At 39.4% G+C, this 13,850-nt stretch overlaps 1 protein-coding gene across 1 annotated transcript in view; it reads right to left on the bottom strand.

Moving 5' to 3' along the window:
• Positions 1-13,850, bottom strand: part of TPRG1 (tumor protein p63 regulated 1) — a 335,634-nt gene that overhangs the window by 721 nt on the left and 321,063 nt on the right. The gene's annotated exons all lie outside the window — the stretch shown is intronic.

Below are 13,850 nucleotides of genomic sequence, written 5' to 3'. Positions count from 1 at the left end.
TTTGCTAATAGTCTAGTTTGGATCAGACACCTGTCATGTACTACTGAAGATTCAGACAAGTGAGATATAGCCTCTGCCCTCAGAGCGTGTGAGCGCCAAGTCACTTCAGCTGTGTCTGACTCTTTGTGACCCTGTGGAATGTAGCCCTCCAGGCTTCTCTGTCTATGGGATTCTCAAGGCAAGAATACTGGAGTGGGTTGCCATGCCCTCCTCCAGGAGATCTTCTTGACCCAGGGATCGAAACTGCGATTCTCACATCTCCTACATTGGCAGGTGGGTTCTTTCTTTTTTGCCACTTTATCTATTTTTTAATTGAAGGATAATTGCTTTATAGAATTTTGCTGTTTTCTATCAAACATCAACAAGAATCAGCCATATGGGTACAACCATTGCTGATCTCTCCCAAACCCCCCTCTCATTCCACCCCCCCATCCCACCCTTCTAGATAGTCACAGAGCCCCTGCTTGAGTCCCCCGAGTCATGCAGCAAATTCCCATTGGCTGTCTATTTCACATATGGTAATGTAAGTTTCCATGTTACTCTTTCCATGCATCTCACCCTCTCTCCCCTTCTCCCCCAGGCCCATAAGTCTGTTCTCTCAGTCTGTTTCTCCACTGCTGCTCTGCAAATAAATTAATCAGCATCCTCTTTCTAGATTCCATATATATGTGCCAGTATATGATATTTATATTTCTCTTTCTGACTTACTTTACTCTGTATAATAGGTTCTAGGTTTGTACACCTCATTGGAATGACTCACACGTGTTCCTTTTTGTGGCTGAATAACATTCCATTGTATATATGTACCACAGCTTATTTATCCATTCATCTGTTGAAGGATAGGTGAATGTACTTATATGCAGAGTACATCATGAGAAATGCTGAGCTGGATGAAGCACAAGCTGGAATCAAGATTGCTGGGAGAAATATCAATAGCCTCAGATATGCCAATGACACCACCCTCATGGCAGAAAGCAAAGAAGAACTAAAGAGCCTCTTGATGAAAGTGAAAGAGGAGAGTGAAAAAGTTGGCTTAAAGCCCAACATTCAGAAAACTAAGATCATGGCATCCAGCCCCACCACTTCATGGCAAATAGATGGGAAAACAGTGGAAACAGTGGCAGACTTTATTTTGGGGGGCTCCAAAATCACTGCAGATGGTGACTGCAGCCATGAAATTAAAAGATGCTTACTCCTTGGCAGGAAAGTTATGACCAACCTAGACAGCATATTAAAAAGCAGAGACCTTACTTTGCCAACAGGTCCGTCTAGTCATGGGCTATGGTTTTTCCAGTAGTCATGTATGGATGTGAGAATTGGACTATAAAGAAAGCTGAGTGCTGAAGAATTGATGCTTTTGAACTGTGGTGTTGGAGGACTCTTGAGAGTCCCTTAGACTGCAAGGAGATCCAGCCAGTCCATCCTAATGGAGATCAGTCCTGAGTGTTCATTGGAAGGACTGATGCTGAAGCTGAAACTCCAATATTTTGGACACCTGATGCAAAGAGTTGACTCATTTGAAAAGACCCTGATGCTGGGAAAGATTGAAGGTGGGAGGAGAAGGGGACAACAGAGAATGAAATGGTTGGATAGCATCACTGACTCAATGGACATGAGTTTGGGTAAACTCTGGGAACTGGTGATGGACAGGGAGGCTGGGTATGCTGCATGCAGTCCAAGGGGTCACAAACTGTTGGACACAACTGAGAGACTGAACTGAACTGCACTGAACTGTCAGTGGACATCTAGGTTGCTTCCATATTCTAGTTATTGTAAATAGTGCTGTAATGAACATTGGGGTACATGTATCTTTTTCAATTTTGGTTTCCTCAGTATATATGCCTGCGAGTGGGAGTGCTGATTTGTAAGGTGGTTTTATTCCTAGCTTTTTAAGGAATCTCCATACTATCTTCCAAAGTGGCTGTATCAGTTTGGTGGGTGGGTTATTTACTGCTGAGCCATTGGAGAAGCCCACACAGCAGTGACACTATAATAATATAAAAAAATGAACTTTTAATGATCATACAAAGTCCATGAAAATAAACAGCAAAAACTGGCACAAATATTAAAGAAAAACAAACGAAATCATATATTGTTAGAGGATCAAAAACGACTTCCAAAGGAGACATTTGAGGCAATCCTCCAAGGGTTAATAGGGTTTCAGCAAGTGAAATGAGGTTAAAGACGGTCTAGCTGACTGCTGCTTTTCTTTCTAACCCAGCATCCTTCTGTCCAGTTGAGATTCCTCTTCCAATAAGAGTGCCTCAGGGCTTCCCCGATGGTACAGCAGATATGAATCTGCCTGCCAATGCAAGAGACACAGGTTTCATCCCTGATCCAGGAAGATCATGTATGCCACAGAACAACTAAGCCCATGCACCACAACTATTGACCCTGTGCTCTAGAACCCGGGAGTCACAACTACTGAAGCCTTCACACCTACAGCTAGTGCTCCACAGTGCAAGCTATCTAACCCCCGTCTCCTTTCCTTCTCCTTGCAGAGAAGCCACTGCAGTAAGAAGCCTGCCCACCACAACTAGAGAATAGCCCCCACTTCCCACAACTAGATAAAAGCCTGCACAGCAACGAAGATCCAGCACAGCCAATAAATAACTAATTTTTAAAAGATTAAAAAAGAATGCCTCTATTTTCCTTTGGAGAGCCGCATTCTTCCATTTAGTGCAAGTAGCATAAGTGGAGCTGGCTTTAGTACATGACTCAGTTCTAACCAATCAGAGGAATCCATAGGAGATTGGTTCAGGTATGGGCGCGTGACCAATGCGGCTGTGAAACATATCATCCAGGTCCAGAGGTATTCATGGTCATTTTGGCCACACAGTGAGAATCTGACTTAGACTGAAAACAATAAAAGGAAAGATCTAAGACATGAAGCCAGAGAAATTTTTCACAAAACCATCCAAGTTACTAAATCAGCCTACCCTGAACTTTAAGTTAAATGAGTAAAAAATTTTTTAAAAAATGAAAAAAAAAAATCATTCATTTGGTTAAATCAGGTTGAACTGGGTTGAGAGGAGGGTAATTCAGTGAGCACTGCAAACAGAGATATAAAGAAGGAAACAAATTAGGAAAGCCCAGATCTTTGTATTTTCAATTAGTTCATTTATATCCATTAACTCATTCCAGTAAAAGCCACTCAGGTAAGTAAAAGAAGGTATCATTATTTCCATATTAGAAATCAAGGCTCAGAGAAAGTAAATGACTTGTCCAGAGTCACTCCATTTTCTGCACAATGGTAAAAAAGAATATTAGGAACAAGGGACTAGTCACAGTGAGATCCAAATATGCTTTCTAGGCAACTGGCTTACAAGTCTAAATTAAAACTTTCAGAGTGTATTCCAATATCCATCTAAATTATTATGCATTTTCAACCAAGTGACCAATGTTTTTCCTTTTCTCCATGAGGAGGGCCAATCTTTGCTTTGAGGGACTAATACAGAGTGATGATTCAATGAAGAAAGAGAAGCCTGTAGTTGGTACCCATAATCACCTTTTTATCCTGGACTGTTAATTTTATACCAAATTGCCCTTGGGCAAACCATTTCTCCATTGTAGCCTTAGTTTCCTTGTTAGTAAGAAAAAAATCTAAAATTTAGAATATATCCATCATTACTACTTGACCTAATCTATAATGGACAAGGGGCTTCCCTGATAGCTCAGCTGGTAAAGAAACTGCCTGCAATGCGGGAGACCCCGGTTCGATTTCTGGGTTGGGAAGATCCCCTGGAGAAAGGATAGACTACCCACTCCAATATTCATGGACTTCCCTGGTGGCTCAGATGGTAAGAAATCTGCCTGCAATGCAGGAGACCTGGGTTCGATTACTGGGCTGGGAAGATCCCCTGGAGGAGGGCATGGCAACCCACTCCAGTATTCTCACCTGGGCAGAGGAAGCTGGAGGGCTACAGTCCACAGGGTCGCAAAGAGTTGGAAATGACTGGAGCGACTTAGCACAACACAGCAGAGCACAAAAGGGACAAAAAATAGGGAAGAAAGAAAAACCACGCAAATAAACTTATGTGATTTACTTGTTCTGTGACCTTATCATAAATTCACTTCTCCTTTATGAGCCTCAGCTTACTCTTTTGAAAAGAGGCATTGAAATCTATGGTTTGGGGCTAATTTTGTTGTTTAGTCACTAAGTCATGTCTGACTCTTTGTGACCCCGTGGACTGCAGCACGCGAGGCTTCCCTGTCCTTCACTGTCTCCCACAGTTTGCTCAAATTCATGTCCACTGAATTGTTGAGGCTATCTAACCTACTCTTCCTCTGACCCGCACCCATCTCCTTTTGTATTCAATTTTTCCCAGCATCAGGGTCTTTTCCAACTCTTCACATCAGGTGGCCAAAGTATTGGAACTTCAGCAACTCAGAAGTTAAAAAAATGGTGACTTTATCACAAACAATATAAAGTTTGCTAGAGTGCATTGATATCTGTGGGTTTTCAATAAAGTAATAGTTATCTAATTAGATAATGTCAAACCATAATTTAAACTCACTTCACTGACTAAAGAATCTAATAGATAAGCAGGGTTTTGCTTGTTTACCACGAGTTTCAGGCTATAGTAACAGAGACAGACAGAAGTTACCTCTTATTATTACTCCCAGCACCCTCTTTAAGACCTTATAATGGATCTAAATATTACGTGCTAGTGAATGAAACGAACTGTAGTCATATAGCCTGGAAATTCTGGAAAGGAGGACATCATTCCTCACAGAACTCTCCACCAGTGCTTTAGTGACTGGATAAGAAAAGCAACAAGTGTTCTTTCTTAAGTTTCCAAAGAGAAAAGCAAAATGGGAAGAATAAATTAATTTCAATAACAGGAGTATTTAATTGCTATGTTTAAAATCACAAAGTAACCAAGGTCAGAAGTTAAGTATGCAGATTCCAGTCATTCATCTATTGCTTTATTTGCCTTGCCTCATACACTCTAAGATGCCACATTCCTCTACATGGACATACCCACCTCACAGCAATCTAACCATGTCCCCTCCATCACTGTGTATAGTGGGGGGCGGGGGGGGAGGGGGGAGTATGTTTCCTTGCCCAAAACTAATGGTTAGATTATAGAAGAATCATTTAATCCCCCTGGATCTTAGTTTATGTATCTGAAAATGGGAAAATAATAATGATGGTAAATACCAGCTTCATCAGACTATTGTATGAATCCCAGTGAATTGCTCAAAAATATTTTAAAGCATACTATTTATAGATGTAAATATTATAGAGGCAAGAAACAGTTTAGATTCCTTAGTCCTACTCCTTTCGATTCCAGACTTTGAATGCCAATTTCCTTTATATAAATCATAGACTTGAGAAAGTATTTTTTTTTAATCTTGTGATATGCCCTATTTTAAAGTAATAAAAGTTCCCTGGAGGCCAAAGGATATATATTCAATTCTATTCAGAAACTATGACTTCAAAAGACATGGACTGAGCATCAAAGTATCTCTTCCAAGGTATTTATCAATTATAAAGGAAAAATACTAACTTTACAAAGGAGCAATCTGGCATACACCATCTTAGACAAGTAGTTAAGGTTAATATCTCTAACAAGGCATACAGGCACAGTGAACCTGCAATATGATGCAGTCAAAGGACACAGCATCACTTCTGCAGTTTTTGTGCCCTTAAAAAAGCAGACTTCAACCTAATCATGAGAAAACATCAGCCAAACCCACCGAGAACATTCTATCAAAAGCCCCGAGGTCATAGAGAAAAAAGAAAAAAGAAAAAGGAAAGACTGAGAGACTGTCACAGTTCGGAGGAGAATAAAGAAACAGAATAATTAAATATAACAAGGAATCTTGGATTGAATCCTGGAGCAGGCAGAAGACTTTAGGAAAAACAAAACAAAAAACTGATGAAATTTGGATGAGGTCTGTATTTTAGTTAATAGTACCATGAAAGTGAAAGTGTTAGTCACTCAGTCGTGTCTGCCTCTGTGACCATGAACTGTTGCCTTCCGGCTCCTCTGTCTGTAGGATTCTCCAGGCAAGAATAGTACAGTGGGTTGCCATTTCCTTCTCCAAGGGATGTTCCTGACCATTACAGGCAGTCTCTTTACCATCTGAGCCACCAAGGAAGCCCTGCTACAGTATAGTATTGTAGTGATGTTTTATTTCTAGGTTTTGATACCTGTGTTATAGTTATATAAGGTTCTAGAAGAGTTTGAATGAAATTCTAATATTTAGGAAAGAATTCATGTTCTTAATTTTCCAAAGGGATATAGAAAAAAATCAGGCTCGATACTTTTTGAAACTTGTTTCTTAGAACACTACTACATTTCCTTATAGGTTGGGTGACCATATCACACATTATCCAAATCAGGATTCTTTTGAAAAGCCAGAAAATGCTATTATTAATAGTATTTTTAAAAAATGCACGCCTGAAGATTTGGGGAAAAGTTAGGGAAGAAAAACTACAATCACATCAATCACAACTGCTTTATTTTTATCAGTTTTATATATTTGGGTTCTGAGAAAGGTTTTCTTTTTAGAAAACTTTTCCTTTAAAAAATAAAAAAAATCCACTGTATTAAGCTTGCCTAAGAAACTCTCTGATAGTCTGTTCAGTGCACAAAGAGTTATAATGCCCATGCTCTTATTCATCTTTCACAACCAAGCTCAAATCCTTTCTCTTCCACAATGCCTTCCCAAATAGTCAAGGCAAAAATTACTTTTTATTCTATCACATTTCATATACACATCTCAAACATTTCATCCAGTTTTCTGAGAATCAGAGTCACAAGTATGGCTATTCATCTATACAACTGATCTAATATTTCTCTACCTTGGAATTATTGCTATTTGGGGCTAGGAAATTATTTCTAGGAGGGGAGTATGTCCTCCAGATTTTAGAAAGCTAAGCAGTAGCACTTCAACCCCAGGTGTGGCAACCAAAAATGTTGTCCAATGTCCCCCAGGGATAAAATCATCTCCTGCTGAGAACCACTGAACTAAATGAAGAATAGAACATGATATATCATGAGTATTCAGATCAAACAGATCTGGTCTTACATTGCTAATATGGTTCTCACTAGCTGTGTGATCTTGGGCAAATCTAACCTCTCTGAATTTTATAGTTCCTCTTCTATAAAATAAGGATATTAATAGCATCAAATTCATAAGTTGTCTACAAAGATCAAACTAACTTTAATAAATAAGGATTTGTAAAAGCTCTATGCACATGTGCCCACCTGCTAATGTCTTCCAGGAAGGTTTGGGGAAGGATATAAGATTAAGCTGGAACTTGGAGTCATATTGCAAAGGCATTAAAGGAAGCCTATTGCCAATAATCAATATTGTCAATAAATAATTAACTACGTCATCATTGAATTATGATTTCCTAAAGTCCAAAGCTCAGTTCACCTCAACTTTGCCATGGGCAACACCTTCTTGGTTGTCAGTATGCCTTTTCACAGATTTTATATATATATACATATATATATATATATCAGATTGGGTTACAGAATGCCTCCCCAGTCCTCATCGTAAGTTTTATTTCATGAGAATTCTCTGTGGCCTCAGAATCAAAAGGCTGGAAAGAAAAAGTTGACATTACTTTGCATTCAGTGAACTTGGCATTTCACTCGAGTCAGATGCCCTTCATTTCTAGTCATTTCTGTGAGCCCTTTAAGAAGAAGATGGGCCATGAAGACAGAGGGACAAGCTGGGCATGAAGGAGAGGCAGACAAAAGGCCAAGTCCCCAAGCTGGCTCTTGAGCACTTCAAGCACCTGAACTTAATCTGTGTGACAGGAACGTGGTGTCATTTGATATGAATGCCACCAGTCACATACTTTTCTTTCAAAGCTTTTATACGCCCACCCCTGGCTCCCTCTTTTATTCTAGTCTCAAAAACAGAGGGTCAAGTTTAACAACTCCGGTTACAGAAGGCCTGTGTGCTGGTTAGGGTAAAGGATAGGGGTGTGTGTGTGTGTGTGTGTGTGTGTGTGTGTGTGTGTGTGTGTGTGTAGTATTCTTGACTTTACAGCGATTATTTACCAGCTGAGTGACTGGGCCCCTGGTTTGCTTCAGGTGCTGTCTGCCAGCAGTTCACTGCCCAGAGTCTCAGTTTTCCTTATTACAACCATCTCTTGCTTCCTGTTTACCCTGGGTAAAGAGACCAGGTTTCATGCCTGCAGGCCCACATTCCTTTGCTGAGCAGGTTTTCTAAGCCTCAGGCTACAGGTTTCACCCTCCCATTGTAGCAAGTGAAGCATGTTGAAATAAAAAGTAAGCCCATCCAACACCCAACAATGGAAATCACTTGGGAAGCTGCACAGCTGAACAGAATATTTATATCATCCTTGCACTATTACTTGGAATTATCTTTATAGAGACACTGACTGTGAGTATGTTTAGGAGTATAGAGCAAAAGGGAGGATGAGGCAGAAGCTTTTTTCCCTACAAATTCTAATTTCCATCCTCATCCTATTCCATTTCCCCAACCCTCCCCGTGCATATTTGCACATGCACGCACACACACATACACACACACACTTTAAATTCTAGCTTAAGTGAATGACTCCTTGTCCAAGAACATTTTATACACCTTCGTAATTTGCAGCTTCTAATCATGTTTCTTTTACTTAAAATATCTTTCTGTATCTGCTTTGATGGCTAAATCATCATCTTGAGTTTCACATCAAATGTTAGCACATTTGTTAACTTCTGGACTTAACTATTCTTTTTGCTGGGCTCTGATAGAATCTTTTGATTCTCTCCATCAACAGTATTTGCACACTAAATTATAATTTGTTAAGTAGGCCCTTGGACTGCAAGGAGATCCAACCAGTCCATCCTAAAGGAGATCAGTCCTAGGTGTTCATTGGAAGGACTGATGTTGAAGCTGAAACTCCAATATTCTGGCCACTGGATGCGAAGAGCTGACTCATTTGTAAAGACCCTGATGCTGGGAAAGATTGAGGGCAGGAGAAGGGGACAACAGAGGATGAGATGGTTGGATGGCATCACCGACTCAATGGACATGGGTTTGGATGGACTCCAGGAGTTGGGGATGGACAGAGAGGCCTGGAGTGCTGCGGTTCATAAAAGTTAGACACGACTGAGTGACTGAACTGAGCTGAACTGACCATTTTTTGCATTCTCCCTCTAGACTATAAATGTCTGGAGGGCAAAATCTGTTTTATTCTTCTTGCTATCCCAACAATTAGGGCTTCCCTGGTGGCTCAGCGGTAAAGAATCTGCCTGCCAGTGCAGGAGACACAAGTTCGATCCCTGGGTTCCGAAGAGCCCCTGGAGAAGGAAATGGTAACTTATTCCAACATTCTTGCCTGGAAAATCCCATAGAGAGAGGAGCCTGGCAGAATACAGTCCATGGGGTCACAAAAGAGTAGGACACAGCTCAACAACTAAACAAACAACAAAATCCCAATGATTATCTACTGCATTGCTCTGCATATATTAACAGTATGCCAGGTGGATACTTAACAAATATTTATTAAGGAATGCCATGACAATCCAGTGGTTAGGACTCAGTGCTTTCATTGTCAAGACCAATGAAATTAGTCATTCAATCTAGGTTCAATCCTTAGTCAGGGAATGAAGAATCCAAAAGCCAAGCAGCCAAACAATTAAAATAACAAAAATAAACAAATAAATATCTGTTCAGTCTATGTGGTGGGAAACCAAGGGGTTAAGAATATAAAGTTATATTTGATTACTAAAATATTGGTTCAGTTTCAGAATTCCCTCAAAAATAAGAAGATGCCAGACAAAAGTAAAAAAGGGTTGGTCTTTAGCTCACTTTGATTAGGCATTCATGATATATTCACTATTATTCTACAGCTCTGGACTCAATCACTGGTTCCTCTCAACAAGACTCTCCACACAAAGAATCCATTAAGACAATGTGAAATCAAGCAAAGTTATCAGTTAGATCCTTGATCTATAATTTGCTTAATAAATACCACTCTGTAACCTGTCTACACTGACTAAACTCACTTTAATTGTTCCTGCAAATTGCAGGAACAAGCTTCATGTAGATTACAGAATATATCACAATTTTCCTTTGGCTGCTCCTTATTGATCATGCCTCTAATTATGGGTAGCCATAGCAATGGTGGCTTAAGTTGATTTTCAAAACATGGAGCTAGTCTTGACAGTTCAAATTGGTTGGGACATCTGACCATTTAACTTGGCCTATGTAAATGTCCAAAGAATGACCTCTTGATGTCAGAGGGCTAAAAATTCCACCCTCAGATCATTCGAATGCTGCCATTTTCTGAATATGCATCTGAAGAAGAAGCAGGTAACTCAGGTATGCCTGCATGGAACACGGATCGCCTCAGCTTTTTCTTGCCTCCAATAACCTTTCTCCATGCCTCAGACCACCCTGCTTGTTTATCTCATAAATATCTTAAGCCTCTTGCCTTTGGGGAGGCAGATTTGAGATCTATTCTCCTCTCTTCCTTTTTGGCTTCCTTGTGAAGAAATCCTTTCTCTGCAGAAAAACTCAGCATCTAAGCATTTGGCTTGCTGCGCATTGGGCAAATGAAACTAATTCTGTAACAAATGGATAAAAGAAGAAAGATATGGCTAGAAGTTGCAATTATAAAGTGGATGAAACAATTAAGAATAAATGACCTTGGTTGTAAAAATATGGTATCGTATCCTACCCTATCATATATCAAAGCAGTGACTATGAATATGCACACACACAGACTTCCTTCTGGTTTTTAGACATTTCCTTGAGCACTGACAAATTGTTTGAATGGAGAAATACAGTTATTATAACACCTCAGTCAATTCACTTAACCACTCTAAGTACCTTCACTTTTAAAGTGGAGATAGCATTCTGACCTCAAAGAGTTTTTGTTAGTTGAATTACATGAAAACATGCAAACTGTAATCAATAAATATCACGTAATTACAAAATTTATATGAAATTATTATGTCTTATAATAATAAAAGCAGCTTTTTTTTTTGCAACGGGTTTGCCGCCAGGACACAGGTGTCGTGAAAACCACCGTTACACCTAAGCCAAAATGGGAAAAGAGAAGACCCACATCAACATCGTTGTCATTGGGCACGTAGATTCAGAAAAGCTATATATGACAAACCCACAGCAAGCATCACCCTCAATGGTGAAAAATTGAAAGCATTTCCCCTGAAATCAGGAACAAGACAAGGGTGCCCACTCTCACCACTACTATTCAACATAGTGTTGGAAGTTCTGGCCACAGCAATCAGAGCAGAAAAAGAAGTAAAAGGAATCCAGATAGGAAAAGAAGAAGTGAAACTCTCACTGTTTGCAGATGACATGATCCTCTACATAGAAAACCCTAAAGACTCTACCAGAAAATTACTAGAGCTAATCAATGAATATAGTAAAGTTGCAGGATATAAAATTAACACACAGAAATCCCTTGCATTCCTATATACTAACAATGAAAAAACAGAAAGAGAAATTAAGGAAACAATACCATTCACCACTGCAACAAAAAGAATAAAATACTTAGGAGTATATCTACCTAAAGAAACAAAAGACCTATACATAGAAAACTATAAAACACTGATGAAAGAAATCAAAGAGGACACAAACAGATGGAGAAACATACCATGTTCATGGATTGGAAGAATCAATATTGTCAAAATGGCTATTCTACCCAAAGCTGTCTATAGATTCAATGCAATCCCTATCAAGCTACCAACAATATTTTTCACAGAACTAGACCAAAGAATTTCACAATTTGTATGGAAATACAAAAAACCTCGAATAGCCAAAGTAATCTTGAGAAAGAAGAAGGGAACTGGAGGAATCAACCTGCCTGACTTCAGACTCTACTACAAAGCCACAGTCATCAAGACAGTATGGTACTGGCACAAAGACAGAAATATAGATCAATGGAACAGAATAGAAAGCCCAGAGATAAATCCACGAACCTATGGACACCTTATCTTTGACAAAGGAGGCAAGGCTATACAATGGAAAAAAGACAACCTCTTTAACAAGTGGTGCTGGGAAAACTGGTCAACCACTTGTAAAAGAATGAAACTAGAACACTTTCTAACACCATACACAAAAATAAACTCAAAATGGATTAAAGATCTAAATGTAAGACCAGAAACTATAAAACTCCTAGAGGAGAACATAGGCAAAACACTCTCCGACATAAACCACAGCAAGATCCTCTATGACCCACCTCCCAGAATATTGGAAATAAAAGCAAAACTAAACAAATGGGACCTAATGAAACTTAAAAGCTTTTGCACTACAAAGGAAACTATAAGTAAGGTGAAAAGACAGCCCTCAGATTGGGAGAAAATAATTGCAAATGAAGAAACAGACAAAGGATTAATCTCAAAAATATACAAGCAACTCCTGCAGCTCAATTCCAGAAAAATAAATGACCCAATCAAAAAATGGGCCAAAGAACTAAACAGACATTTCTCCAAAGAAGACATACAGATGGCTAACAAACACATGAAAAGATGCTCAACATCACTCATTATTAGAGAAATGCAAATCAAAACCACAATGAGGTACCATTACACACCAGTCAGGATGGCTGCTATCCAAAAGTCTACAAGCAATAAATGCTGGAGAGGGTGTGGAGAAAAGGGAACCCTCTTACACTGTTGGTGGGAATGCAAACTAGTACAGCCGCTATGGAGAACAGTGTGGAGATTTCTTAAAAAACTGGAAATAGAACTGCCATATGACCCAGCAATCCCACTTCTGGGCATACACACTGAGGAAACCAGATCTGAAAGAGACACGTGCACCCCAATGTTCATCGCAGCACTGTTTATAATAGCCAGGACATGGAAGCAACCTAGATGCCGATCAGCAGATGAATGGATAAGGAAGCTGTGGTACATATACACCATGGAATATTACTCAGCCGTTAAAAAGAATTCATTTGAACCAGTCCTAATGAGATGGATGAAGCTGGAGCCCCTTATACAGAGTGAAGTAAGCCAGAAAGATAAAGAACATTACAGCATACTAACACATATATATGGAATTTAGAAAGATGGTAACGATAACCCTATATGCAAAACAGAAAAAGAGACACAGAAATACAGAACAGACTTTTGAACTCTGTGGGAGAAGGTGAGGGTGGGATATTTCAAAAGAACAGCATGTATACTATCTATGGTGAAACAGATCACCAGCCCAGGTGGGATGCATGAGACAAGTGCTCCAGCCTGGTGCACTGGGAGGACTCGGGGGAATCGGGTGGAGAGGGAGGTGGGAGGGGGGATCGGGATGGGGAATACGTGTAAATCCATGGCTGATTCATATCAATGTATGACAAAACCCACTGAAATGTTGTGAAGTGATTGGCCTCCAACTAATAAAAAAAAAAAGATTAAAAAAAATAATAATAATAAAAGCAATACCAAAAACATTATTTTCTATTTTCACAACTGTTTTATATGAGTAATGCAAAGTATGTGAATGTGCAGATTGAAAAAGTTGGTAAGGCTTGGAGATAAGCAAGAATATCTGGAAAGAGTTTACTATCATACTTATTAGATGTAGAAATGATGCAGAGTTAGTGAGATAGGTAAAAGAAGTAATGAATTTTGACATAGTATTTCATAAATTAATGGAGATTTTTTAGATCAGTGCTGAAGGACTTAAAGATAGTATAAATTTTAATTTGAATGCAATTTACCCGTTAAAGCTCCTTCCTCAGGTACTTTTCAGCCCAATCAATCCCATGACTCAGCTTTGCCCCAGTGTTGTATGATCTGACACCTATATTACCAGTTCAACTTTCTCTCCTGAGCTTCAAACAGACCTAAATTTCTAACTTCCTGGCAACCAGTTCAACTCCACATTCCAAGAACACT

This window comes from Dama dama, chromosome 19 (genome assembly GCF_033118175.1).
Source record: "Dama dama isolate Ldn47 chromosome 19, ASM3311817v1, whole genome shotgun sequence".
In the NCBI taxonomy this organism is placed as follows: Eukaryota; Metazoa; Chordata; class Mammalia; order Artiodactyla; family Cervidae; genus Dama; species Dama dama.
This window is presented reverse-complemented; position numbering and strand designations above follow the sequence as displayed.